This window comes from Anguilla rostrata, chromosome 2 (genome assembly GCF_018555375.3).
Source record: "Anguilla rostrata isolate EN2019 chromosome 2, ASM1855537v3, whole genome shotgun sequence".
Classification (NCBI taxonomy): domain Eukaryota; kingdom Metazoa; phylum Chordata; class Actinopteri; order Anguilliformes; family Anguillidae; genus Anguilla; species Anguilla rostrata.
The window spans coordinates 3,443,678-3,469,588 of NC_057934.1; the positions used below are offsets into that span (position 1 = coordinate 3,443,678).

General features: G+C 41.5%; 2 long non-coding RNA genes across 2 annotated transcripts in view; both read left to right on the plus strand.

Moving 5' to 3' along the window:
* LOC135243948 (uncharacterized) overlaps positions 1 to 4,151 on the plus strand; it is a 5,664-nt gene extending 1,513 nt beyond the window's left edge. Inside the window, exons 2-4 of the long non-coding RNA XR_010326858.1 lie at positions 1 to 144; positions 346 to 2,803; positions 2,995 to 4,151. The exon at positions 1 to 144 is cut by the window's left edge and continues 348 nt beyond it. This is a non-coding gene — a long non-coding RNA (uncharacterized LOC135243948). The remainder of the gene's footprint in view (positions 145 to 345; positions 2,804 to 2,994) is intronic.
* A 4,910-nt stretch (positions 4,152 to 9,061) lies between these two features.
* LOC135243924 (uncharacterized) lies at positions 9,062 to 11,925 on the plus strand. Its single transcript, XR_010326846.1, has 2 exons — positions 9,062 to 9,457; positions 9,662 to 11,925. It is a non-coding gene; the product is annotated as an uncharacterized LOC135243924 (long non-coding RNA).
* The last annotated feature ends 13,986 nt before the right edge of the window (positions 11,926 to 25,911 follow it).

Here is a 25,911-nt window from a genome sequence, read left to right on the forward strand (position 1 = left end):
TAACCGTCCTGCCTCACTGCTCCACACACTTTAAGACCCCCAGCACTGATCAGTGACTGTCCAGTCCTTTCACAGACACTGACACAGGCAGCATTATGATGATGTCAAACCTTCTGCTGGTGATGCTGGGACTCCTTGTACAGGGTAAGAAAGATTGATCCATTGTAACTTGGAAATTTGGTCATAGTTCACATTTTCTTCGCTTACTTTTCAAAACATAAATGTTTTTACAAGGTTTGCCGTTGTTGTCTTCTCAAAATTACCAGAATATTGCTTGTTAATTACCAAAATTTATCTGCATTGATTAATATACATTGACATCCATTCCAATTTTTTGTATTTCAGAATCAATGGCAGATGTAGTTCTGACTCAGTCTCCTGCTCAGACGGCTGAGCTGGGAGACACTGTCTCTATCAGCTGTACAGCCAGTGAATTTTTGGGCATTTCTCTCCACTGGTACCTGCAGAAGCCTGGTCAGGCACCTAAACTTCTGATTTATCTTGCCACAATTCCCGTGGTAGGGATTCCTGATCGTTTCAGGGGGAGTGTAAATGGGACTGAGCACACGCTGATAATCACTGGAGTCCAGGCTGAAGATGCAGGAGATTATTACTGTCAGACTGCAGATACCAGTGATACCTTGCCGCTCACACAGTGTTAGAGAACCGCACATAAACCTCCCTCAGTCAGACTGCACAGAGACTGCACTGCTGCAGCTGGGACCTACTGCAGGTGCTGAGGGGGGAGGCACTGATCTGGAACACTGAGGGGCTCTGCTCAAATTTTGAACTGTATTATGTATTTATAACTCTCATATTCTCATATTTAACACCATTTCTCTAAATGTTAATGTGAGCACATCCAAAACCTTCCTGCTAAGATCCATTTGAATTGTATATGCATAAACCTTTTATTGAAGGAATACACTTGAGACACAGGAATTGGTCAGATTCAAATAGTTTAATCTCTTCTGAAACAGAAATAAGAAGGGGGACCCAATCAGCATTTTGTGAACACAAGGAAAAGATGCACAGATTTAACAATAGACTGAAATGGTGAATTGCTATTCAATTACATTTACTGGACCAGAGGTGGGACTCAACACACACAAGTGAAATATCTTGAATGTAATAGTTTTTTGTTTTTTTTTACATATTTGAGGTTTTTCCAGGGGTGAATTATAATTAAGGATCTAAACAGATTTTTTGCACATTGGTCAATGTTACCTTAATTTTGATGATGAGACCCAGAAACATTCTAGGATAATTCCTTTCCTGTAGTTGCACAGGCTCTTTGGAAATTAATACCGAATTCCAATGAGCTGCCGGCTACAGGGCATTCAGAGATGAGAGTGACTCTCACACCCCCCAGCAGTGTTCCTCCTGCTCTTTCCCAAACTCCAAACTCAGCTCCATCTTCTGCACTGACTTCACCTTCACCCTTAGTTGTGAAAAAATGGGTACATCATAGGAAATCTCGCTCATTCATTTGCATGGATGTAGGTGCGAGCAAAAGCATTGTTCTTAAGTTTTGCAATGATTTACAATAGAAGGAATTTTCATGCTTAATGAAGACTAATTTAAGTTTAATTTTTTCCAAATTTGAATAAATAATGCAGGATAGACCCTGTGCTCCCTTCCAAATTTTCAAGTAATCAGAATTTTGTGGATGAAGAGGACACCACTATGGGATGTGCTTCAATGCATGACACAAGCTGCCATTACAATGTGTGACCACAGGGAGGAGACAGAAAGTGCTGTTTTGCTCCTGATATGAAAGCACTACAATATAATGAGGGAGAGAAAACTACAGGGCCCTGTTTCATAAAGCAGGATTACTGAGTTTGCCGGGTAAGTGCACTGAGTAAAACCCGAAACCGTCCAAAATATGGCACATGGACTGAAGTAAAAAGAGCTGCTCCAGGGTTTACTCAGATATCCAGTTAATTCAGTGACCCTGCTTTGTTTAAAAAATCCCCTGGCTGGTATAACATGGAGACCTAACTGGTGCAGTTGGAAGCAACACCACAATGGAGTAGTTTGTCTATATATGCTGAACAGGATGTACAGCCCCCCCATACATGTAACTGAGTGATAAGCAGTGGGGGAAAAGAAGTGGTTGCTGGGAGAATGTGCATTGTGGGAGTAGTAGTTTCTCTGCATTCAGAGAGTTTTGGGGGGCATTGCAAAACTGGGCATGGAAAGCATGACTCAGTGAATATGATATCAGATAGAGAAAAAAAAGAAATCAGAGATGAAACAATGTTCATAGTGACAAAAGGAAAAACTCACTTAAACAATGTTTTAGTTCACATTAGTTTCAAAAGAATATAATTGGAATCCTTTATGATATCACTGAATTTTTTATTTCTGACACCAAAATATATATCAAAACAAACAATACTGAAATGTATTAAATACACATTTTCTGGAATATTAGTCAATATGCTGATACTCCTTACCATTTATGTATCCATGAAAGTGCAAACTAATTTCAGGACAAATTCATTTAATGCAGACAAAAAATATGCTGTCTGGGTAAAATCATCAGTGAATAGAGCACGTGTCCCAACCCTCTATAGACCCACTGCTGCTCACACATCAGAGCTCCTCTAACTGTGTGTGACAGGATTTGTATAGAGGAAGGGGCTTTGCATACCTGTCCTGCCTCACTGCTCCACACACTTTAAGACCCCCAGTGCTGATCAGTGACTGTCCAGTCCTTTCACAGACACTGACACAGGCAGCATTATGATGATGTCAAGCTTTCTACTGCTGGTGATGCTGGGACTCCTTGTACAGGGTGAGAAAGATGGATCCATTTTAATTTGGGATTTTGGTTATAGTTCACATTTTCTTTTTCTTTAATTCACAAAACTAGTGTTTTCAAGCAAACGGTTGCAATAATAGCATAATGAAACTGATCAGAATTTTGCACAGTGTTTGATAATATAACATTACGTTGACAAACATTTTCATGCTTTGTTTTTTCAGAATCAATGGCTGATATTGTATTAACTCAGGATCCTGCAACTCGGTCTGTTCAGCTGGGAGAGACTGTCTCTATCAGCTGTAAAGCCAGTCATAGTTTGCGCAGCGCTCTCCACTGGTACCTGCAGAAACCTGGTCAGGCTCCTAAACTTCTGATTCATAGTGCCACAAATCGCCACACTGGCATTCCTGATCGTTTCAATGGGAGTGGATCTGGGACTCAGTTCACACTGAAAATCACTGGAGTCCAGGCTGAAGATGAAGGAGATTATTACTGTCAGCAGAGCTTTACACCAATCACACAGTGTTAGAGAGCCGTACAAAAACCTCCCTCTGTCAGAGTGCACAGAGACTGCACTGCTGCAGTGGGGACCTACTGCAGGTGCTGAGGGGGGAGGCACTGGTCTGGAACACTGAGCTGTGGTGGATTATTATTAAATCACTTATACTCTCAAAACAATTACCATATATTTAAATATATTTCAGAATATCCACACTTTTAATATAGAATGTAAGGTCAAAACATTTCCAATGACTTTGATTTATAATCACTCCCTTGCCAACAGACATGTGTTGTTCTGAAGCAGTGCTCTGAGATAAAATATCATATTTTTAAATTCATTAACAGTTACTGAGTTTAACACAGGATGGCACAGAGCCCAGCAGCAGTGAACTGCAGGCAGTCCAGCACAGTGGAGTCGCTCAGTCCAGAGCTCTCCCAGCACACCTTACACAGGCTGCTGCTACACACCCTGACCAATCAGAGAGCTCCACTGCTGCTTCTGATCCCATCCTCCAACCCCGTAATAAAGGAGCACAAGCTACAGACTGACAGCGCCGCTGACCAATCCGGTGAGCCGCTGTGCAGAAGGGATCGTATCATTATCTGTGAGGTCACCACAGGAGGGAGGGAGGGACTCCTTCAGCTCAGTCGTCCCTTTCTCTCTGAGGAAAAGCGATTCCTCTGGGTGACTGTGTGCCTGCAGTCTGCCTGTGCCAGCTGCGCAGTGTGAGCTCCCAGATTCAGTGGCTGCGCTGCTCAGCTGGCTGAGAGCTAAATGAGAATTAGCGGCTGCAGGCTGCACACGGGGAAGAGCAGGATTTTCTGAGCTCTCCAGGGCTGATGGAAGAATTACAGTCTTGGACAAAAATGAGGATGAATCTTTGTTTAAAATATGGAATGCATTTTTGTAAGGTTAAATTGGTGTTCCCAATATTTCCATACTAGCATCTTCATTCCTAGTATTCAAAATACAACGGCATGAAATACAGAAAAAGATGGTCTTCTGAGTGAAATCACGGAATATTCAAAATAATATTGTATTGCACTTCTCATAAATGTTCGATGGAAATACAGCAACTGAATTATTCGCTGCGCCTGAGTGATGTCCCTGACTTTCCAAACTCCCATAAAGAAACAAATATAATAACATGCAACGTGAATTCATTCAACTCATATTTCGCACAATGATAAGCCATATTCAGCCTGCCTGTCTTCACCAGTTATGCTCATATAATCAGAAATTACAAAGCCAAAAATAGTGAGATTTACATTTAAACTGTTAAATGAGTAATAACAGCACGTGTCCCAGCCCTCTGTAGACCCACTGCTGTTCACACATCAGAGCTCCTCTAACTGTGTGTGACAGGATTTGTATAGAGGAAGGGGCTTTGCATACCTGTCCTGCCTCACTGCTCCACACACTTTAAGACCCCCAGCACTGATCAGTGACTGTCCAGTCCTTTCACAGACATTGACACAGGCAGCATTATGATGATGTCATACTTTCTACTGCTGGTGATGCTGGGACTCCATGTACAGGGTGAGAAAGATGCATCCTTTTTAATTTGGGATTTTGGTTATAGTTCACATTTTCTTTGATTTAAATTCACAAAACTAGTATTTTCAAGCAAATGGTTGCAATAATAGCATAATGAAACTGATCAGAATTTTGCACAGTGTTTGATAATATAACATTACATTAACAACCATTTTCATGCATTGTTTTTTCAGAATCAATGGCTGATATTGTATTAACTCAGGATCCTGCAACTCGGTCTGTTCAGCAGGGAGACACTGTCTCTATCAGCTGTACAGCCAGTCAGAGTGTGAGCAACTATCTCGGCTGGTACCTGCAGAAACCTGGTCAGGCTCCTAAACTTCTGATTTATGATGCCACAAATCGCCACACTGGCATTCATGATCGTTTCAGTGGGAGTGGATCTGGGACTCAGTTCACACTGAAAATCACTGGAGTCCAGGCTGAAGATGCAGGAGATTATTACTGTCAACACCGCTTGAGCTATCCATTCACACAGTGATAGAGAGCCGTACAAAAACCTCCCTCAATCAGACTGCACAGAGACTGCACTGCTGCAGCTGGGACCTACTGCAGGTGCTGAGGGGGAGGCACTGGTCTGTGACCTAAAAGGGCTCTGCTCAAATTCTGAGCTGTTTTGTGCAATAATAACTTTACCATTTTAAAATTTAATACAATTTCTCTAAATGTTGTTCCGAGCAAATCCAAAACCTTTCACTTAAGATCCATTTGAATTATATTGGCATAAACCATTCATTGAAGGAATACACTTGAGTTACTAGCACTTATGCACTTGAGATATCAGTACGTTGTAAACACAAGGAAGCGATGCACAGATTTAACAATAGACTGAAATGGTGAATTGCTATTCAATTACATTTACTGGACCAGAGTTGGGACTCAACACACACAAATGAAGTATCTTGAATAAAAAAATTGTACATATTTCAGGTGTTTCCATGGGTAAATTATAAATAAGGATCTAAACAGATTTTTTGCACATTGGTCAATGTTACCTTAATTTTGATGATGAGCCAGAAACATTCTAGGATAATTCCTTTCCTGTAGTTGCACAGGATCTTTGGAAATTAATACCGAATTCCAATGAGCTACCGGCTACAGGGCATTCAGAGATGAGAGTGACTCTCACACCCCCCAGCAGTGTTCCTCCTGCTCTTTCCCAAACTCCAAACTCAGCTCCATCTTCTGCACTGACTTTACTTTCACCCTTGGTTGAGGAAAAACTGATACATCATGGGAAATCTCGCTCATTCATTTGCATGGATGTAGGTGTGAGCAAAAGCATTGTTCTTAAGTATCGCAATGGATTACAATAGGAGGAATTTTCATGCTTATTGAAGACTAATTTAAGTTTAATTTTTTCCAAATTTGAATAACTAATACAGGATTGACCCTGTGCTCCCTTCCAAATATTCAAGTAATTAACATTTTGTGGATGAAGAGGACACCACTATGGGATGAGCTTCTATGCATGGCACAAGCTGCCATTACAATGTGTGACCACAGGGAGGAGACAGAGAGTGCTGTTTTGCTCCTGATGTATAAGCACTGCAGTATAATGAGGGAGAGGAAACTACAGGGCCCTGGTTCATAAAGCAGGATTACTGAGTTTGCTGGGTAAGTGCGCTGAGTAAAACCCGGAACCGTCCAAAATATGGCACATGGACTGAAGTAAAACGAGCTGCTCCAGGGTTTACTCAGGACCGATATCCAGTTAATTCAGTGACCCTGCTTTGTGGAAAAAAACCCCAGGCTGGTATAACATGTAGACCTGACCGGTGCAGTTTGAAGCAACACCACAATGGAGTAGTCTGTCTATATACACAGAACAGCATGGACAGCCATCCCATACATATAACAGAGTGATCTGAATTTAGGGAGAAGTGGTTGCTGGGGAAATGTGCATTGTGGGAGATGTAGTTTCTCTGTGCTTTCACGAAAGTGGTGCGGGGCATTGAAAAAATGGGCATGGAAGGCATGACTCAATAAATATGATATCAGATAGAAAAAAAGAAATCAGAGATGAAACAATGTTCATAGTGACAAAAGGAAAAGCTCACTTTGACAATGTTTTAGTTCACATTCTTTTCACAAGAATATACAACATTTGAATGATTTCTTGTGCATATATGATATCACTGAACTTCTTATTTTGGATACCAAAATGTCTATCAGAACAAATAGAAATGTATTAAATACACATTTTCTGAAATGTTAGTCCATATGCTGACACTCCTGACCATTTATGGATCAATGAAAGTGTAATCTAATTTCAGAAAAAAATCACTTAATGCAGACAAAAAATATGCTGTCTGGGTAAAAACATCAGTGAATAGAGAACGTGTCCCAACCCTCTATAGACCCACTGCTGTTCACACATCAGAGCTCCTCTAACTGTGTGTGACAGGATTTGTATAGAGGAAGGGGCTTTGCATACCTGTCCTGCCTCACTGCTCCACACACTTTAAGACCCCCAGTACTGATCAGTGACTGTCCAGTCCTTTCACAGACACTGACACAGGCAGCATCATGATGATGTCAAACATTCTACTGCTGGTGATGCTGGGACTCCTTGTACAGGGTAAGAAAGATGGATCCATTTTAACTTTGGATTGTTGATTGTTGTTCACATTTACATTGCTTACTTTTCAAAACATAAATGTTTATACAAGAGTTGTTGTCTTGTCAAAATTGCCAGAATATTGCATTTTGCTCACCAAGATTTATCTGCCTAGATTAATGTGCATTGACATCCATTTTCATTTATTTCTATTTCAGGATCAATGGCAGATATAGTTCTGACTCAGTCTCCAGCAGCTCGGTCTGTTCAGCTGGGAGAGACTGTCTCTATCAGCTGTACAGCCAGTCAGAGTGTTTACCACTCCAGTTATAGCAAGCACACACTCCACTGGTACCTGCAGAAACCTGGTCAGGCTCCTAAACTTCTGATTTATGATGCCACAACTCGCCAGTCTGGGATTCCTGATCGTTTCAGTGGCAGTGGATCTGAGACTCAGTTCACACTGAAAATCACTGGATTCCAGGCTGAAGATGCAGGAGATTATTACTGTCAGCAGGGCAAGAGCTGGCCGCTCACACAGTGATAGAGAGGCGTACAAAAACCTCCCTCAGTCAGACTGCACAGAGACTGCACTGCTGCAGCTGGGACCTACTGCAGGTGCTGAGGGGGGAGGCACTGATCTGGAACACTAGGCAATGGTAGATTATTATAAATATGTTCATACTCTCAAATCAAAACAATTACCATATATATTAATATATTACAGAGTATCCAAACTTTTAATTAGGAATACAATGTCGAAGAATTTCCAATGACTTCGCTTTATAATCTCTCCCTGGCCAATAGACATGTGTTGTTCTGAAGCAGTGCTCTGAGGTAAAATATCACATTTCTAAATGAATTGATAGTTAATGATTTTAACACAGGATGGCACAGAGCCCAGCAGCAGTGAACTGCAGGCAGTCCAGCACAGTGGAGTCGCTCAGTCCAGAGCTCTCCCAGCACACCTTACACAGGCTGCTGCTACACACCTTGACCAATCAGAGAGCTCCACTGCTGCTTCTGATCCGATCCTCCAACCCCGTAATAAAGGAGCACAAGCTACAGTCTGACAGCGCCGCTGACCAATCCGGTGAGCCGCTGTGCAGAAGGAAACATGTCATTATCTGTGAGTTCACCACAGGAGGGAGAGAGGGACTCATTCAGCTCAGTCGTCCCTTTCTCTCTGAGGAAAAGCGATTCCTCTGGGTGACTGTGTGTCTGCAGTCTGCCTGTGCCAGCTGCGCAGTGTGAGCTCCCAGATTCAGTGGCTGCGCTGCTCAGCTGGCTGAGAGCTAAATGAGAATTAGCGGCTGCTGGCTGCACACGGGGAAGAGCAGGATTGTCTGAGCTCTCCAGGGCTGATGGAGGAATTACAGTTCAGCACGTATATGTGGATAAATCTTCGTTTGAAACATGAAATACATTTTTGTAAGGTTAAGTCAGTTTCCCCAATATTTGAACACAAGCATCTTCATTACTAGTATTCTAAAATGCAACTTCATTAAATTCAAAGAAAGATGGTCTTCTGAGTGAAATCAGGGAATATTCATTGTAATCTTGTATTTCACTTTTCATGAATTTTAGATAGATATACTGCATCTGAGTTATTCCCTGCACCTGACAGATGTCTATGACTTTCCAAACTGCCATGAAGAAACTACAATCATAACATTCAACGTGAATTCATTCACCTGATATTTTACACAATGAAAAGCTATATTCAGCCTGCCTGTCTTCACCAGTTATGTTCATAAAATCAGATACTACAAGGCCAAAAACAGTAATATTGACATTTAAACGTTTAACAGGGTAAAAACAGCATGTGTCCCAGCCCTCTATAGACCCACTGCTGTTCACACATCAGAGCTCCTCTAACTGTGTGTGACAGGATTTGTATAGAGGAAGGGGCTTTGCATACCTGTCCTGCCTCACTGCTCCACACACTTTAAGACCCCCAGCACTGATCAGTGACTGCCCAGTCCTTTTACAGACACTGACACAGGCAGCGTTATGATGATGTCACACTTTCTACTGCTGGTAATGCTGGGACTCCTTGTACAGGGTAAGAAAAATGGATCCATTATAACATGGAAATTTTGGATGTAATTCACATTTTTTTTTTTTTTTTAAAGTAAGCAAAGAAAATTATTTTTAACAAGAGTTACCAGTGTTGTCGAAATTGCCACAATATTGCATATTACTTACAAAGATTTATCTGCATAGATTAATGTGAATTGACATCCATTTTCATTTTATTCTATTTCAGGATCAATGGCAGATATAGTCCTGACTCAGTCTCCAGCAGCTCAGTCTGTTCAGCCTGGAGACACTGTCTCTATCAGGTGTTCAGCCAGTGAGGGTGTGTACAGTGATCTCCAGTGGTACTTGCTCAAACCTGGTCAGGCTCCTAAACTTCTGATTTATGATGACACAACTCGCCAGACTGGCATTCCTGAACGTTTCAGTGGTAGTGGATCTGGGACTCAGTTCACACTGAAAATCACTGGAGTCCAGGCTGAAGATGCAGGAGATTATTATTGTCAGCAGGACGAGAGCTTGCCGCTCACACAGTGTTAGAGAGCCGTACAAAAACCTCCCTCAGTCAGACTGCACAGAGACTGCACTGCTGCAGCTGGGACTACTGCAGGTGCTGAGGGGGGAGGCACTGGTCTTGGACAGCAGTACTACCAACTGGGCTGTAGGGGGCAACAACGAGCCACAGCTTTGAATACACACCTCTCTGTGCTGAAGAGGAGCTGCTCTGTGTCACACACACTGAACCCATAGCAGAGCTGCTGCTGAACCACACACACTTCTGTACCACAACATCACAGGCATCACACAGTACATCAGCTCACAAGCAGCAATCATCTCCATGTTGCTCTTGAGTTCAGACTAATGCAGAGGATGTGTACATTCTCCCAGAGGTGGAATGAGTGGGATTTCCAATTAATTGCTTCCTGAAAAGATGAGTTTGTATTCAAAACATTCTCAATAATTTATGTTATTAAAGGTTTTCTGTTCACATCAGATCCAGGTTTAAGAATAGCTATGCTGGACTGAATCATAGTATCAGATTTTTACAATTTTGATCACATGTCTTTCAGTATTAATTCTGGTTTCAGTTTGCTCTTCCATCATACTTACCTCCATTACATTTTCCATAGACAGTATGTGCTTACACGGAGGCATAAAGACATGGAGGCATAAGAATTTTTCATATAGTTTTGTTGGACATATTTACTTGCAGATGTGCCACACAGTTACTGCTTCTCCTATCTAATATACTTCTCTGCTTGCACCACCAGTGAATACCATCTGTGGTGACACCGATGAATCAGAAGTAAATGAATGAGCACAACCCACCATTCTCAGACTTTTACAAGAAACAATGCAGGCACGTTTGAGAAGGAGCTAATCGGATAAAATGTCTCACTTCAGCAAGTTCCTATTGACAAATTAAGATGACTGAAACCGAAATCATTGAAGCCATTGATTTTGTTATAATGCTGAATGATATATCTGCAAACTGTTTTAGCATACAACATGCAGATAGCAAATATAAACAACTTTTGGTTAAAATAAAATGTTCTACTTTAAATATTTAAATAAGAACATAATTTTGTGCTATAAATATTAATGAAACAAGAACACATTTGTGTTAGATCATCTTTGTGTTTAAATGTATCCCATAATGTCTTGCTTGTTTCTGTACGGATTGAATATGGCTTTAAGTTCATCCACACATCTGAAATCTCTAATCTGAGATTCATGCTGACGCAGGTGTGAGGTACAGCCCCCTCCCTTTCTCACTTCACTACAGAAATGAGTCCTCCACCTCCTCATGTTCAAACATCTGTTTTCGGTGTGGGGGTATTTTGGGCTGAGAAACTGCGAGCTGTGGGTGAGGGGAGTGAAACTGAGATTTGCATACGCGGGGTAGGAGGGGGAGTGAAACTCAGATTTGAATGCGCAGGGCGGGGCAGGCTGGTTCTGCTGGTCCCTCAGCGGGACTGACCCAAACTGGGAACAGGGCGCCGCTGTGCCCAGGTGTCTGGGCCGTCCCCAGGGGCTCAGTGTGAGTCGAGCGCACTTCCTGCCGCACAGGACTGCTCTGAGCGCGCTCACACATCACTGCTCCTCTCAGCAGGGCTCCAGAGCTGGGCCTGCCCCTCCCTGACTGATTCCGCATCGCTCACTTCACACACAGCCTCTCAGCACTATGGAGCCCATTATAAACACCTGCATTTATTCAATAAGAAACATCCCAATAAAATAGAGTATCACATTCTGTGTATAATTTCAAATGAAGGACTTTAAGAATGTAGTGGACCCATAATCTTTGCTTAATTACGTTTTTATTGATATGGTTTTTTTATTATTTCATTTGTTTATAGTACTTCTTGTAATTAATTATAATTATATTGTCCGTGAAAAGAAAACTCAGGTTACATTTCTTAGGTGATTCTTCCTAAATTTATATCAAATACGCTGTTCAGATTCAGGAATAAATATCTATTTGCGATTAAACTACTGACTCTTAAATATTGTTGTTTCATTGTCAGTTTACACATTTTAATACATATTTTTTCATTGCCATTCATTTGAATTATTGGGTGTGTTGTAAAAATATGTTCAGTGGTCTGAGGATAATTCTGATTTCATGCAAGAATGGGCTGACTTGGTGGAATCAGGGTAGATTTTGAGCAAAAACAAGTGGATCACCAGGAGCACCAAACTCTATTTTATAATAATCACAGGCAGTCAAATCAATATCTGTTCAAATTATCTTTATTATGTCAACGAGTTTGATCTAACAGCTATCGCCAAAATCACACAAACACAAGTAAGGAGGCGTGTGTGTGCATGTTTGTTGAGCAGCACAAGCAGAGCACATGTGAGACATTAGCAGTAAAAGATCAGGCTGGAGGAGGGGATTCACACACAGACTGAGTTCAGTGTGCCCAACAGTAAGGGCAGAGGGGCTGAGAGCAAACAGGGTAAAAACAGTGAATCAAAGGGGGTGAGCTGCCCACCCCCCCGGGCCCCTACTCGAAACTGGCCCCCTCCTCAGCGTTGAGGGAGGGGTGGACTGGGACCCCTGCTTTGGCCTCGCAGGCAGGGGACTCCGCCTTTCTTCCAGGCTCCCGCTGAGGGTCAGGGAGCATGCCCCGCTGCCCCGGCCGTCCCCCCGGGGACCCCGCGTCCCCGGCCACGCCCGAGCTGAGGGCCCGGCACCGTCCCCTCCACGCGGGCCCAGTCCCCGAGGGGAAGCCCGGTTGGAAAACACACCAGTGGGCCTTTCCCTGCGACTCAGTTTCCTCCCGGGAGGGGGCGGGACTGGGAGGGGGGGACTGGGGGCCCTGGGAGCCCACAGCAGAGACGTGAGGTCAGACAGTGGACACGCCCCTCCCATGTGCAATCATTCTGTCCTTTGCATAGCGGAATTCCTACAGAACTTATCACTTGTAACTAATTTGGAGTGCCCTCCCAATATAAAGCACATTGACATTATAAAGGTTCTGTCTGCTGCATTCCATTATTGTCAGATCGTGTGACGGCAGTACTTAACAAGGGATAAAATTCTTCACCCAACCAAAACGCTTCTAGTACACTTACTTTCAATTTACTCCACATTTGCGTTTTAAAATGTCGATCATTTCAGTACCTTTGACCCAATAAAATACGCAAACTCCATGAAAAAAAAGGATTATAATGATATTTACCCCTGAAAACCTTACAGAATGAACCATTTTTTACGAGGTTCCCGTTGTGTTCCTTCACGTGTATAAAACCGAACGCGCACTTCCAACAGCAAGAAACAATTTTCTTGAAACTTTTACATTTTTTTTTAAAAGAATTGCACATTTGGTAAATAGTTCATTGAATTGTAAATTCCTCGCTTTTAAAAAAATTATTTATTTTTTTAAATCAAACCAAATAAAACCGTGACCGAGAATGTTAGACTGGGTACAGAACATAAGTCTGCAATGAAACCCAAAGTTTTCATAAAAATAATGCGATCGTAAATAAAAATTTTAAATAAACAAAATCTGAATAAATTTAAAACGATCGGATTTCAACCCCCAAAACAAACGACAAAGTGCATTAAGTAGATATATCCAATTCTTTTAAAGTGTGAAAATATTAACTCTGATTGTGTTGGTGGCCAACACTATTTTTAATTCCACATTTCGAGAAAAAAGATTTTCCCTTTTGCAGAATGTGCAAAAAATTAATTTCCCTACAGAGCCGCGTGGGGTCCCGCCGGGGCGGCAAGGGGCAATGCAATTTAATTTGTTCACCTCGGGGGCCCCAAAATAGCCCAAAATTTTGCATTACGGCCACTAAACCCTCAATACGATAAAGGGGCAGGGCTGGGCCAAGTAAAAAGGGCTAAATAAAAAAGTATTTGAAATTATTTGCAATCGAACTATAACATTTCTGTTTTTAATTGCCCCATCAAAAGAATTACAATTTTGATTCACGACTCGAAAGTCGGAAAATACAGCATATTAAAAAAAGAAGGCAAAAACCTCGAAAGTGGGGGATGGGGGAAGAGAATTACTTTTCTCCCAAAATGACAGTTTTGTGCCGCCCCGAAAGGGTACCACAGGATAAAAGACTAATTTTCCCCCCGTTACAAAAACCTCTCACTCAAGAAAACACAGCCGTCCCCTTGGTTTTTACGCTTCACGGGAGCTTTTTTAAATGTATCAACGATTCGCTTGTAAAAAAATTGTTCCTGTACTTCTATTTGTATTATCCGAAGCAAATTTATCGTGCCCCTTTTTGAACTTTTCACATCATTTTCTTTTTTTTTTACTTTTAGTTCAACTTCAGTGACTGATTCAGCCGGAGAAAATTTGAAGTGGAAACGTAAAAAAGTAAAAAACCCGCAGAAACTTAATGTAAAATAAAATGAATGTATCGAAAACAGACGAATTTCTAATATTTTTGCGGGAAAATGTTGAAAAGCTTCGTTTTATAGCCACTTACTGGCGACTTCCAGTTTGGCCCGCCCCGAAAGGTCCACACAAATGATTCGTCGATTTACCGGCTGTACAAAAACTCCTGTTTTTGCACACTGCTGACCCTTTTAGACATGTGTTTGCTCTGGAGGTCCCGGGGGTGCTGGGAATCGTGGAACGACAATTAAATGTGTTCGGAAAGCTGATTTAACACCGTTTTTTGAAAATGCTCTGCAATAAATTCAGAGAAAGAGGTATTTCGGTGAAATCAGGGAACATTCATATTAATTTTTATTTCACAATTTCATAAATTCCAATGGGCGCGTGCAATAGAATAAATTCCGTGCCTGACTGATGTCCTTTTGATCTCAATGAAGAACAGGCAATGTGAAATTTGTTCAACACACTTTTTAAATCAATAATAAGTCATATTCAAAAACCCTGTCTTCATCAGTTAAATTAAATAACCATACGGTACAATGCCAAAAATAGTAATATGATTTTGGGAGTGTTTAACAGGGTAAAAACAGCACATGTCCCCAAAAACCCTTTAGGACCCACTACCGTTCACAACATCAGATGTTCCTCTAATGTGGTGTGAAGGTTGGTATAGGGAAGGGCTTTCCCTACCTGTCCTCCCCTCACTGCTACACACTTTAAGACCCCCAGTATGATCAGTGACTGCCCGTCCTTTCACAGACACGACACAGGCTGCGTTATGATAGTCCACTTTCTACTGCGGTGATGCGGGACTCCTTGACAGGGTAAAAAGATTGAACATTTTAACTTTGGAAATTTGGTTATAGTTAAACAGTTTCTTCAATAATTTTTTTTTTACAAGGGTTACCGTGTTGTCAAATTGAGAATATTCATGTTGCTTACAAATATTTATTGCATAGATCAAGTGCATTGACACCCCTTTCCCCATTTTTTGTATTTTCAGAATCAATGGAGATATATTTTCTGACTCAGGATCCAGCAGCTCGGTCTGTTCAGCCTGGAGACACGTCTCTATCAGCTGTACAGCCTGAGGATTTTGAGAAGCTGGCCCCACTGGTCCGGGAAACCTGGTCAGGCTCCTAAACTTCTGATTCCGGCCCACAACCCGCAGACTGGGATTCCTGATCGTTTTCAGTGGGGGGGGGCTGGGATCAGTTCACACTGAAAATCACTGGATTTAGGCTGAGGATGCAGGAGATTATTATGTCAGCAGGGCTGGAGCCTCCGTAACACAGTGGATAGAGAGTCGTACAAAACCTCCCTCAGTCGACTGCACAGAGATGCACTGTTTGGTGGGACCTACTGAGGTGCTGAGGGGGGGGCACTGTCTGTGACCTAGACGGGCTCTGCTCAAATTTGGCTTTTTATGCATTAAAAACTCTCCTTATAATGTATTTAATAAAATTTCTCTAAAATGTTAATGTGAGCAAATAAAAAAACATTTCACTTAAGATCCATTTGAATTATATTCATAAACCTTTCATTGAAAGAATACCTTGAGACAAAAGGAATTGGTCAATTCAAATTGTTTAATCTCTTCCGAAACAAGAAATAGGAAGGGGGACCCAATCAGCATTTTGTGAACACAAGGAAAAGATCACCGATTTAACTAAAGACTGAAATGGTGAATTACTTTCAATTACATTTACTGGACCAGAGGTGGGACTCAACACACACAAGTGAATATCTTGAATGTAATGTTTGGGTTTTTTTTTTTTTTGTTTTTTTGCATATTTGAGGTTTTTCCAGGATAAATTATAATTAAGGATCTAAACAGATTTTTGCACATTGGTCAATGTTACCTAATTTTGATGATGAGCCAGAAACATTCTAGGATAATTCCTTTCCTGTAGTTGCACAGGATCTTTGGAAATTAATACCAAATTCCAATAGCTACCGGCTACAGGGCATTCAGAGGAGAGAGGACTCTCACACCCCCCAGCAGTGTTCCTCCTGCTCTTTCCCAAACTCCAAACTCAGCTCCATCTTCTGCACTGACTTCCACTTTCACCCTTGGTTGTGGAAAAAACGATAACATCATAGAAATCTCGCTCATTCATTTGCATGGATGTAGGTGCGAGCAAAAGCATTGTTCTTAAGTTTCGCAATGATTTACAATAGAAGGAATTTTCATGCTTAATGAAGAATAATTTAAGTTTAATTTTTTCCAAATTTGAATAAATAATGCAGGATAGACCTTGTGCTCCCTTCCAAATTTTCAAGTAATGAGAATTTTGTGGATGAAGAGGACACCACAATGGGATGTGCTTCAATGCATGACACAAGCTGCCATTACAATGTGTGACCACAAGGAGGAAACAGAGAGTGCTGTTTTGCTCCTGATATGAAAGCACTACAGTATAATGAGGGAGAGGAAACTACAGGGCCCTGTTTCATAAAGCAGGATTACTGAGTTTGCCGCGTAAGTGCGCTGAGTAGAACCCGGAACCGTCCAAAATATGGCACATGGACTGAAGTAAAAAGAGCTGCTCCAGGGTTTACTCAGGACCGATATCCAGTTAATTCAGTGACCCTGCTTTGTTTAAAAAACCCCCAGGCTGGTATAACATGGAGACCAAACCGGTGCAGTTTGAAGCAGCCCCACAATGGAGTAGTCTGTCTATATATGCTGAACAGGATGGACAGCCCCCCCCCCATACATGTAACTGAGTGATCTGCAAGGAGGGAAAAGAAGTGGTTGCTGGGAAAATGTGCATTGTGGGAGATGTATTTTCCCTGTGCTTTCACAAAAGTGATGCGAGGCATTGAATAAATTAATATGTATGGTGACATAATGAATATGATATCAGATTGTAAAAAAGAAATTAGAGATGAAACAATGTTCATAGTGACAAAAGGAAAAGCTCACTTAAACAATGTTTTAGTTCACGTTCTTTTCACAAGAATATACAACATTTGAATGATTTCTTGTGCAATACATGATATCACAGAATTTCTTATTTCTCACACCAAAATACCTATCAGAACAAACAGAAAGGTATTAAATATACATTTTCTGAAATGTTTGTCAATATGCTGACACTCCTGGCCATTTATGGATCTATAAAAGTGCAATCTAATTTCAGAAATAATTTACTTAATACACACAATGAATATGTTGTCTGGGTAAAAACAGCAGTGAATAGAGCACGTGTCCCAACCCTCTATAGAGCCACTGCTGTTCACACATCAGAGCTCCTCTAACTGTGTGTGACAGGATTTGTATAGAGGAAGGGGCTTTGCATACCTGTCCTGCCTCACTGCTCCACACACTTTAAGACCCCCAGTGCTGATCAGTGACTGTCCAGTCCTTTCACAGACACTGACACAGGCAGCATTATGATGATGTCAAACTTTCTACTGCTGGTAATGCTGGGACTCCTTGTACAGGGTAAGAAAGATCCGTTTTTATTTGGAATTTTGCTCATGTTTTATTTTTTCATTGCTTACTTTTCTAAACACAGCTGGTTTCAATACAGTGCCATTACAGTCTGATTATTACCTAAATATAGCATTGTCTTTGATAATATTAATGTGCATTGACATCCATTTCCATGTTTTAATTTTCAGGATCAAAGGCAGCTGGATTTCTGACTCAGTCTCCAGCAGCTCGGTCTTTTCAGCAGGGAGACACTGTCTCTATCAGCTGTACACTCAGTGAGGATGTGAGCGGCTGGCTCCAGTGGTACCTGCAGAAACCTGGTCAGGCACCTAAACTTCTGATTTATGATTCCACAACTCGCCAGACTGGGATTCCTGATCGTTTCAATGGGAGTGGATCTGGGACTCAGTTCACACTGAAAATCACTGGAATCCAGGCTGAAGATGCAGGAGATTATTACTGTCAGCACGGCTATTCGCCGCTCACACCGTGATAGAGAGCCGTACAAAAACCTCCCTCAGTCAGACTGCACAGAGACTGCACTGCTGCAGCTGGGTCCTACTGCAGGTGCTGAGGGGGGAGGCACTGATCTGGGACAGCAGTACTGCCAGCTGAGCTGTAGGGGGCCCATATTGCTCTTGAGTTCAGACTATTGCAGAGGATGTGTACATTCTCCCACAGGTGGAATGAGCTGGGTTTCAAATGAATTGCTTCCAGAAAAGATATTATGACTATGTATTCAATACATACATGATAATGTATTATTAAAGGTCCATCTGTTCTGGTGGAATCTTGGATTCATCACAGCTGTGCTGGACTGAATCACAGTATCAGATTTTATTGTTTTCTGAGATATCATTTTTTGATTTCCTGATCATCATTTTTGTGATAATCAGTGAAAATGGTCATGGTGCAATTGTGTCACTGAAGCGAGTGATTACAAATCATATTTCCTTCGGTGTTTACCAAGCATTAAAGTCGCAAATATAATTATTATTTATCACCTTTTAAGCTTCTTTACTTCCTACAAAACAACCTGAATCAAATTCCATGACAAAGTCACATGACATGAGATAAGGGATTTTTAAATGTGAGCTACATTAAGCATTTGCACATGCATCTCTTATAATTAAGGCATGGATTCAGTGCTGGATTAGAATTACCAGAACATGTTTGAGTTCAGTGAGAAAATGTATCATTGTGTGCAAAAAAAGTTTTAAACAGCAGATAAGTAAAACCAGCAAACATGTCTGATTCACACAGGATTAAAATCATGAATACCAGTAAAGCAGTCACTCTGGAGTACCTCTCCTTGTTCAGCGGGAGATGAGCATGATCTGCCTGTGTGACTACAGGACACATAAGGGGTCCGACACACAAAATACAGACAGTGATTACTGCATCACTCCCTTTGCAAACCATTGAGTTACAGCTGTAATTTAGTAAAATAAATGTAATGATTTAGCTCAAAGACAAAGGATGAACTTGAAATGTGCATTGATGGTTGCATTATTTATCATGCAATTTACAAACTGAGAATGTGTGAGATCAGTGAACATTCATAAGAATATTGTATTTCACTTTTCATTAATTCCAAATGGATGGATTGCAACTGAATAATTCCCTGCACCTGACTGATGTCTTGACTTTCCAAAATCCCATAAAGAAACCGCAATCATAACATGCAACGTGAATTTATTCAACTCATATTTTACTCAATTATAAGCCATATTCAGCCAGCCTGTCTTCATCAGTTAAACTTCTAAAATCATACAGTACAATGCCAAAAATAGTATTATTGACATTTGAGTGTTTAACAGGAAAAAACAGCAACTGTCAGAGCCCTCTACAAACCCACTGCTGTTCACACATCAGAGATCCTCTAACTGTGTGTGACAGGATTTGTATAGAGGAAAGGGGTTTGCATACCTGTCCTGCCTCACTGCTCCCACACTTTAAGACCCTCAGCACTGATCAGTGACTGTCCAGTCCTTTCACAGACATTGACACAGGCAGCATTATGATGATGTCATACTTTCTACTGCTGGTGATGCTGGGACTCTTCGTCAGGGTAATATAGATTGATCCATTTTAACTTGGGATGTTGATTATGTTTTATATTTTCATTGCTTACTTTTCAAAACACAGCTGTTGTCATAACAGTGCCATTATAGTTTAATTATTGCCAAATATCGCATTGTGTTTGACAATATTAATGTGCATTACATCCATTTCCATTTTTTTGTATTTCAGAATCAATGGCAGATTAGTTCTGACTCAGTCTCCCAGCGCTCGGTCTGTTCAGCAGGAGACCCTGTCCCCAATCACTGACAGCCAGTCGAGTGTTTACCACTCCCCAGCAAGTACTTACTCCACTGGTACCCAAAACCTGGTCGGCTCCTAAACTTTGGATTTATTTCAAAACCCTCAATGGGATTCCTGTCGTTTCAGTGGGGGGATCTGAGAACTCGGGTTCACACTGAAAATCACTGAGTCCAGGCTAAGATGCAGGAGATTATTCTGTCAACCCCTTTGCACCAATGACACAGTGTTAGAGAGTGCAAAAACCTCCCTCATTTCAGACTGCACAGAGACTGCACTGTGCACTGGGCCCCACGCAGGTGCTGAGGGGGGGGTCACTGATCTGGAACAGCAAACACTGGGCTGTGGGGGCAACAACGACCCAGCCCTCAATACACACCTCTCTGTGTTGAAGAGGGCTGCTCGTGTCACACACACTGAACCCTGCAGAGTTCTGCTGAACCACACACACTTCTTACCACAACATCACCGGGAACCCAAAACAGCACACAGCTCACAAGCACCCCTCATCTCTATTGCTCTGGAGTTCAGACTAATACGGGAAGGATGTTTACATTCTCCCATAGGTGGAAGGTTTTTGGATTTCAAATGAATTTTTTTTCCAGAAATGTATTTGATTTTTGTATTAAATACGGCAAATAATTATTTTTAAGGTGTATCTGATCAAATGAGATCCAGGATTAAGCTCAGCTGTGCTGGACTGAATCATAGTATCAGATTTTTACAGTTCTGTTCACTTCTCTTTCAGTATTAATTCTGGTTTAAGCTTGCTCTTCCATCATTCTTACCTCCATTACATTTTCCATATACAGTATGTGCTTACATGTAGGCATAAATATTTAGAAAATATTTTTCTTGGACATATTTTTGTGCAGATGTGCCACACAGTTACTGCTTCTCCTATCTAATATACTTCTCTGCTTGCACCACCAGTGAATAACCTTCTGTGGGACACCGATGAATCAGAATTTAAAAAGAATGGCCCAACCCCACCTTCTCATCAACTTTTACAAGAAATAATGCGGTATGCCTGCATATATGAAAGGGAGCAAATCGACAAAATGTTCACTTCAAGGAAGTTCCTATTGACAAATTAAGATCCTGAATCAAAAACTCATTGAAGCTATTGATTTTATTATAATGCCTGAATACTATATCTCAAATTTTAGCATGCAACTGCAGATGCAAATATAAACAATTTTTTTAAAATAAAATTTTCTACTTTAAATTTTTTAAATAAGAAATAATTTTGTGCTAAAAAATTTTTAATAAAAAAAAGAACACATTTGTGTTAGTTCATCTTTGTGTTTAAATTATCCCATAATGTCTTGTTTTGTTTTCTGTACGGATTGAATATGGCTTTAAGTTCCTCCAACATCGGGAAATCTCTAATCTGAATTCATGCTGACGCAGGTGTGAGGTACAGCCCCTCCCTTTCTCATTTTTGTATAGAAAGTCCTCCACCTCCTCATGTTCAAACATCTGTTTCCCCCTGGGGGGGATTTTGGGCTGAGAAATGCGACTGTGGGTGGGGGAGTGAAACTGAGAGGATCGCAGGGGAGGGGGGGAAACTCATGTTTGAATGCGCAGGGGGGGCAGGCTGGTTCTGCTGGTCCCTCAGTGGGACTGACCCAAACTGGGAACAGGGCCCCGCTGTGCCCAGGGGGGTTTGGGCCGTCCCGGGGGCCCCAGGTGAGTCGAGGCACTTCCTGCCGCACGGACTGCCTCGGGGCGGCTCCCAAAATCACTGCCCTCTCAGCAGGGCTCCAGAGCTGGGCCGCCCCTCCCTGACGATTCCGCATCGCTCACTTCACACACGCCTCTCAGCCTATGGGCCACTAAAACACCTGCTTTATTCAATAAGAAACATCCCAATAAAATAGAAATCACTTCTGTGTTTTAATATCAAATGAAGGATTTTTAGAATGTAGGGACCCATAGTCTTTGCTTATTTAGGGGTTTTTTTGATATGGTCTTTTATCATTTTATTTGGTTATTATTTTTGTAATTATTATAATCATATTGTCCATGAAAAAAAACTCAATAAAATACACTGAAAGATTCAGGAATAATTATCTATTTTACAATTAAACTATTGACTATAAAAAATTTTCATACATATTTTTCTTTTGATTCTTTGAATTATTGGGGTTTGAAAATATGTTAGGGTGTGGGAAAAATTTGATTTCATCCAAGAATGGGCTGACTTGGTGGAATCATTGCAGACTTTGAAAAAAAACAAGAGGATCACCAGGAGCCCAAAGTCTTTTCTTTTATAATCCCAAACCGGGCAAAAACCAATATCAGTTCAAAGAATCTTTATTATGTAATAGTTGAGTTTGATCTAAAGCTATCCCAAAATCACCAAACACAAGTAAGGAGGCGTGTGTGTGCAAGTTTGTTGAGCACCCCAAAAACAGAGCACATGTGAGATATTAGCAGTAAAGCTCAGGCTGGAGGAGGGATTCCCCAGACTGAGCCAGTGTGCGCAGTAAGGGGCAGAGGGGCTGAGAGCAGAACAGGTAAAAACAGTGAGATCAAGGGGTAGCTCCCCACCCCCCCCGGCCTACTCAGAACACTGGTCCCTCCTCAAAAGGGCTGGAGGGGGTGGACTGGGACCCTGCGGGGGCCTCGCAGGTGGGGGGCCTCCGCCCTTCCAGTCGCCCGCTGAGGGTCGGGAGCTGCTCCAGCTGTACAGGCCGCCTGCCCCGGACCCCGCGCCCCCCGGCCACGCCCGAGCTGGACGCCCGGGCCGTCCACCTTCCGCGCAGGGCCCGTCCGAGGGAACCCCGGGTTTTGGGCCCGGCACACCAGTGGGGGCCTTTCCCTGCTGACTCCCGCCCCCCCGGGAGGGGGCGGGGCTGTGAGGGCGGGGGCTGTGTCACCTGGGAGACACGGGGCAAGACAGTGAGGTCGACGGGGGACACGCCCCCTCCCATGTGTCAATCATTCTGTCCTTGCGATGAGACGTGAATGTCTACAGAAGTTACACGTAATTATTTGGAGGTCTACAATATAAAGCAATTGACATTATTAAAGGTTCTGTTTGCATGCATTCCTTTTATCTATCGTGTGACGGTAGTACTTAACAATGATAAAATTCTTCCCAAACCAAACTGCTTCTAGGCATTTACTTCTTTACCCAAATTTTGCACTTGAACTGTCGATCATTTTAGTACGATAGACACAAAAAAATACGCAGAACTTCTTGCAAAAGAATGGATACATAATGATATTTACGCAGAAAACCTACAAAATGAACCACATGTTACGAGGTTCCCGTTGTGTTCCTTCACGTGTATGAACTGAACGCGCACTCCAACAGCAAGAAACAATTTTCATGAAACTTTTACATTAAGTTTTCAAAAGAATTGCACATTTGGTAAATATGTTCATTGCATTGTAAATTCCTCGCTTTTTAAAAATTAAAAATGTTTTTTTTTTTTTTTAAATCAAACCAATATACTGTAGACTAGAAAATGCTACGACAGCGGACTACAGAACATATGTCTGTAATGTAACAAAATTTTTCATATAATGATGCGATCGTAAATAAAAATTAAAATAAACAAAATCTGAATGAATAAAACGATCGGATTTCATAACCAACACAAACGACAAAGTGTACGTAGGCTATGATCCAACTTCATTTTAAAGTGTGAAAAATAATTAACTCAGATTAAATCATTTAACTTTGTTTATATTTAGTGTTAGGTGGACAACACTATTTTATTCCACATTTCTGAGAAAGAGATCGTCGTATTGCAGATTGAGCCATAAATTACATTATCCTACAGAGCCACCGTGATCCCGCCGACGGCAAGGGAGCCAATGCAATTTAATTTAGTTCACCTCAAGCGCAAAATAGCAAAGTTATTGCATTAGGGCCATCTAAACATCAATACGATAAAGACAGACTGTCTGAAGTAAAATGGGCTAGAATAAAAAAGTTTGTTAAATTATTTGACAATCTAACTATAACATTTCTGTTTTTAATTCACGCATCTCCAGAATTACAATTTTGATTCACGACATCGAACGTCGGAAAATTACAGTATATTAAAAAAAGAAGGCAAAAACATCGACAGTGAGGGATGTTGAAGAGAATTACTTACGTCCAACTGACAGTTTTGTGCCGCCACCGAAAGTGAACCACAGTGATACAGACTCATTCACCCGCCGTACAAAAACCTCTCACTCAAGAGACACAGCCGTCCGTTGGTTTTTACGACTTCACGCAGTTTTTCAAATGTATCAACGATTCGCTTGTAAAAAATTTGTTCCGTGTACTTCTATTTGTATGTATCCGACGCAAATGTATCGTGCTCTTTTGAACTTTTCACATGCATATCTTTTATTTCATTTCTAGTTCAACGACTGATTCAGCCGGCAGAAAATACAATGTGGAACGTAAAATGCAAACAACCCGCAGAAACTTAATGTAAAATGAAAGTATCGAAACAGATCGAATCTTCTAATATTTCTGCGGAAAATGTTGAAAAGCCTTGTTTGTATAGCCACTTACTGCCGACTTCCACTTTGGTCCCGCCACCGAAAGTCCTCCACAGTGATTCAGTCTGATTAACTGGCTGCACAAAAACCTGCCTGTTGTGCACACTGTTGAACCGTCAGACATGTGTAGCGCTAGGCAGTCCCCTGCTGGAGAATCGTGGAACGACAATTATGATGATGATCGGAAAGCTGATCGACGCAAGTCGTTACGTTGTCCGAGTCATCAATATGAAATATGTTTCAAAACACATTCCGTGACAAATGCTCTTCGATTCGTAGGAAATGAAAAATGATGTGACGGTGACAGGTGTAGTAGCGCGAGATGAGCAGAGGAGCGCTGTCCACCTCCTCTTTGAACGGCGTCATAGATTCTTGCTATTGCCAAACCCCAGAGGAATTCAGGACCAAGGCCAGCTACAATGGAAATTATTCAAGCTTTTAAATTTGTATTTTTCTTAGTCTTACTCAGATCTCATTTCGAAAACATCTTACAAAGAAAACATCTTCAGCCAATGGCCAATTTAGCTTCATTTAGAGTTTTTCCTAGATCAGTTACCCCCAGAAGTAATAACACTGATATGACAGTGGAAATTATCATCTGGTTGAATGCTGATGGTGTTGGTGCTGACTGTGCCAGCTGCGCAGTGTGAGCTCCCAGATTCAGTGGCTGCGCTGCTCAGCTGGCTGAGAGCTAAATGAGAATTAGCGGCTGCTGGCTGCACGCAGGGAAGAGCAGGATTTTCTGAGCTCTCCAAGATGGAGGAATTACAGATTAGCACAAAAATTAGGAAGAAATTTTATTTAAGACATGGAATAAGTTTTTTTCCATGGATAGCTCTCTCTTCCCAATATTTAAACACAAGCATTTTCATTGCTAGTTGTGAAAATGCACCTGCATTAAATTCAGAGAAAGATGATCTTCTGTGTGATATCAGGGAACATTTTTATTTTAATCTTGTATTTCACTTCTCATTAATTCTGAATGGCTGGACTGTAATGGAATAATTCCCAGTGCCTGACTGAAATCCTTTCTGATCTCCAATAAAGAACATGCAATGTGAATTTATTCAACACACATTTTACTCAATGATAAGTCATATTCAACAACCCTGTCCTCATCAGTAAAAATTCTAAAATAATATGGTACAATGCCAAAAATGGTAATATTGATATTTGAGTGTTTAACTGGGTAAAAAAAGCATGTGTCCCAGCCCTCTAGACTGCAGGAGCTCTGCAGTTCACACATCAGAGCTCCTCTAACTGTGTTTCACAGGATTTGTATAGAGGAAGGGGCTTTGCATACCTGTCCTGCCTCACTGCTCCACACAC